Genomic DNA, 4,629 nt, shown 5'->3' with positions numbered 1-4,629 from the left:
TCACAGATTGCAAGGACTTTGTCAGCTTACAATCCCTTATTTTTTTTATTTTTTACGCCTACAGCACCTGGACTTCCTAGGTGGTCTCCCATCCAAGTACTAACCAGGCCTGACCCTACTTAGCTTCCGAGATCAGATGGGATCGGGCTTGTTCAGGGTGGTATGGCCGTAGACTTAGGATTTTTTGATGAGAGGAGATCTCTGCTGGGACATTCAAACCCAAAGCATCACTTTTTCAAAATATTTTTGGAGAGCAGCTAATTAGCATTTTCTACATGATTATTCAGATGTTAGAAGAAAAGAGCCTCTAAGAAACATCAGCTACTGTGACATTTCAGGCCACTCAACTTTCAACTCAACCCCTGGTCCTTAGGAAGACACAAACAAAATCATGCTCCCTGGGATCAACATGGATCACAGAGGGATTCCTGCCTTCTGTGGATTATTCTTCCTTTTTCTAAAAATTTATTTTTTCAATTACAGTTGACATATAATATTATATTAGTTTCAGTGATTAGACATTTATATACCTTACAAAGTGATCACCCTCATGAGTCTAGTACCCATCTGACACCTACATAGTTACTTCAGTGTTATTGACCCTATGCTGTGCTTTACGTCCCCTTGATTATTTTTATAACTGGTAAATTTGTACTTCTTAATCCCTTCTCTTTTTTCAACCATCCCCCTTAACCCCCTCCCATTTGGCAGCCACTTATTTATTCTCTATATGAGTTTGTTTCCGTTTTGTTTGTTCATTTTTTTCTTTAGATTCCATATATAAGTGAAATCATATGGTATTTGTCTTGTGGAGCCTTCTTTTAACATGTATTTTCACAGCTCATGAGGGATATGACAGTAAAGCTGGCTAATTCACCAGGAAATATTGGTACATTTCTAATACCACAATAAAAACTGTCAGAAGGTCATGGAGAGAAGTGATTTATGCATATGTCTTGAAGATGTCATGGCCTGAATATATAACTGGCTGTCTTAGTAACTGACCCCAAGAAACCTCAGGTTTGCCATGTTAGTTTGTTCAACCATCTCATTTAATAAGGTTAATGAAGATGGTCTGTAGCAGTTCTTAAATTCTCATGATGAGACTTTAGCAAGTGAGGACCTCAAAGAGTTGTCCTCAACATGCATAAGACAACTAAGTATCTCTGCCAAAAAGATTCCCCCAGACTCACTTAAATGCAAAGTGCTCTCAGGTCTACATAGCACTTGAAAAGAAGCCCCAGCCAGTCTGACGGCAATGGTTGAAGGACAGATCAATGCAGAAAGACATTTGTATATCACTGGGAAAGGTGTTCGGGAGTGGGAGTGGGGGTGGAATAGATACTAGCATCATCTTTTTCTAAAGTAATCATCTGTTTGTTCCAGAAAAGATTAAAATGAGTCATCTCTCACCCCATGTCTCCTCTACCCATCTCCTCCACAGCTCTTAAGATTCCCCAGTGGAAACAATAGCCAATACTCACTGATGTCACAAATAACTGATGGTTACAAATGTATGATGGTGAACATAAAATCATTTATATTTTAAAATATGAATTCCTGAAATTAGTAAAATATGCATACACATAGTTAATGGAGGTTACTATAGAGACGGTCAGCCATATTGTTCTCAGTTTTATTATCATTGCTCAGGAATGCACTTACCATAATTATATTCTTCCTAGAATAATACACACACACACACACACACACACACACACACACACACACACACACACACTAAACACAGTCCAGCAATGCATTCCTATAAAATTCAGGTTTTGCTATTATTTCATCTGTGCTCTTGGAACCATGGAAAACTCAGAATAGTAAGAGTTGTGTTCAGAACATCATCCAACGCACTACATTTGCAGATGTAGAGAACAAGGTCAAAGCCCGAGATGAGAGTTAGGAGCAGGCTTCTGACTAGACCCTGAGTGGACTCTTCTAGAGTAAGATGGCATGGGCGAGGCCCCTGGAAAATGCTAATTGCCAGTGAAAGAGGTACCCCTAGACATTGAAGGATGATGTCTGTTACACACAAAGCACTATTTTGAGGACATTACAAGCTCTGGAATGTGAATTATTCCTTTAGCTCTAAGTTTATCATCCAATTACACTTTAAAAGTGTAAAACTTTTGATGCTATATTTTCAGTGAAATTAATGTGATTGCTGCAGTTTTAACAATGGTACTTACAAAATAGACACATAGCTCTTGATTTCTTGGGAATACTATCACACAGAGGGGTTGGCTCATGGAATTCCAACTTTAAAAAAAAAAGGTTTTCCCCAAATTCTACTTTAAGAAACTGTTGAGGAAACATAGGGGAGGGTTTAAGGAGGGGTGTTAGAAGGATACTGTGGGGAAAATAAGAAACATCACAGCATTCCAATATGAAATTAATCTCTATTCTTTTTCCAAAAAGATCTCGGTACGTGAGGTGGTAGATGTTAGTTAATTAAACTTATTTCTCAATATATACATAAATCATCATGCTCTACACTTAAAGTCAATACAATGCTATATGTCAATTATATCATAATAAAACTGAAAAAAATAAAAAATAATAAAGATCTCAGGAGAATACACAGCAACTGTGGATTCAGCACTCACTTTCCCTGCATGCTCAGACCTCTTCACTAAGAGATTTGGGGCTGCAGATGTAGTCAACAACACGTAATACATGCACTTTATACTTTTCCTTGTCGTCTATTTAATTCCATAAATCTAATGAAAGTAGCCTAGTTGATGTGTTTAACTCTACTGGGTGTTTCCCTGGCCTATCTTCAATAAAACAATTTCTGTTGGAGTTTTCTGCTGAGTTTTCTTTTTTTAATTTTAATTTTATTTTTTTTCAACTACAGTTGACATTCAATATTTATTATATTAGTTTCAGGTGTACAACATAGTGGTCGGACATTTGTATAACTTACAAAGTGATCCTGCCAATAAATCTAGTACCCTCTACTGAGTTTTAACATCAGTAAAGATTTAAGCTTTGGACTATGATTATTATAAACTATTTTCACTTTTCAAAAACACAAAATTATCTTCTTTAACTTGTTTTCTTGTAAATAAAACTACTTCACCTTCATTTAAAAATCATACAACAGCAAATCTGAAGCTTCTGGTATTTCTTTGTTCTGTAAAAATGAAGAGTCAGCCCTGTGCCATTCCAGTACGGGAGTCCTCAGAATATGCCAAAGATAGGGATGGAGACATGGAATTACATTGTCACAGTCAAAGCAGGTTATGTTCCATCTCTGCTTGGGCAACAAAATAACCTCTTTTTTTAATTAAAATTTTTTTTTATTCTGGGTTAAAACAAAGAGCTACCACAAAGCTGAAATTTGGGGGTTGGGGGGAATTCCTAGAGAAAGCCAGCTTTGTTAAATTGCTTACTTTCAAACCTCATGCCAGAATCACTAAGAAAGTAGCAATCTCAATGAACCTATCATCCCTCCCTTGCCCATCCTATGATGAAGAGCCCCTCACAAACTAGAACAGCATTAACCCACCGTGGCAAGGTGCAGAAAGTTAAAGTTAAAGAATGAGATAATGTAAATTAACTGATCTCTAGAGTTGGTCCTACCGACATGGCTCACTCCTTCAAATTACAGGGATAGATCCCCCTCTCTTTTTTTTTTTTTTTTTTAAAGAAAAGCTTACATGTGGTCAAATTCATTAGGACTGGAAAGCAGTTTTCTTTAAACAAATAAAATTGATTTTCAGCACGAGTTAGAAGAAATAGAGCAGTAGAAAGGGTGGGGTTTTAGAGACAAGGGCTGGCTAAAAGATACCACTTATTTGCTACATGACCTTGGGCAAGGACAAAAATGCCTAACTTCCTGAGCAGCTCCATCATCTGCAACATGGCAACAATAACACCACAGTCCACAGTGTTATCACAGAGGGCAAATGAGAATGTATTTGTATTGTAATTCCTGAAATCCCATACACATGATTGTTTTTAGGACATTAGTGCACTACACAGTTTTTAATAATTATTGAAGGGTTTTTTGTTTCCAAGATAGATTCGAAAACAGATTTTATTTTAAAATGCATATTTTGCCTTCACTGAAACTCACAGCCCTGTTCATACATCACAAAAAGAAAGAGTTGGCTGAAAGCTGGAGACAGGGACAAGAGCTTGGGAAGACGCAGCAGTGTTACCAAAGGGACACAATCTGTTGCTGTCAGCACAGTCTTCTTTTGACCAGTGGAAGGGTCTTCTCCACCCCTTGCCCATTTCCAACTGGGCACAGAAAAGCCTGCTGAGGGAGGGAGGGCGGGGGGCGTGGCGCGGAATCCTCAGTGAGTGTAACTGCTAGAGCAAACTCAAACCAAGCTTTTATTAGGTTCCAGAATAGAAAGAAGCAAGATTCTAGAGCTGCTCAGAGATGGATCTGCTAGGACGTGGATCTTTCTTGGCAATGGGGGGAAAAAAAGAAAAAAAAAAGATGGTCCCTTGGAACCCTGGTTTCAGACATTGTTCGTTCTTAACAACACTAAAAAGTTATATTCACAATTAAGTTTTCTTCTATAGTGTTTTTCCATTTCATAGAGCAGTTAACACAGGCAGTGATAGGCTGAATGGGGTGGCTGGGGAATGCGTGTGGACCTTGAC

The 4,629-nt window shown here is 37.9% G+C and overlaps 1 non-coding gene across 1 annotated transcript; it reads right to left on the bottom strand.

The window, feature by feature from the left end:
• Positions 1-55: 55 nt before the first annotated feature.
• LOC112475611 lies at positions 56-174 on the bottom strand. Its single transcript, XR_003044784.1, has one exon. It is a non-coding gene; the product is annotated as a 5S ribosomal RNA (ribosomal RNA).
• Positions 175-4,629: the final 4,455 nt, after the last annotated feature.

This window comes from Pteropus alecto, unplaced genomic scaffold (genome assembly GCF_000325575.1).
Source record: "Pteropus alecto unplaced genomic scaffold, ASM32557v1 scaffold392, whole genome shotgun sequence".
NCBI classification, from domain to species: domain Eukaryota; kingdom Metazoa; phylum Chordata; class Mammalia; order Chiroptera; family Pteropodidae; genus Pteropus; species Pteropus alecto.
Note: the sequence above shows the minus strand (reverse complement) of the source record. Positions and strands in the feature narration are given on the sequence as shown.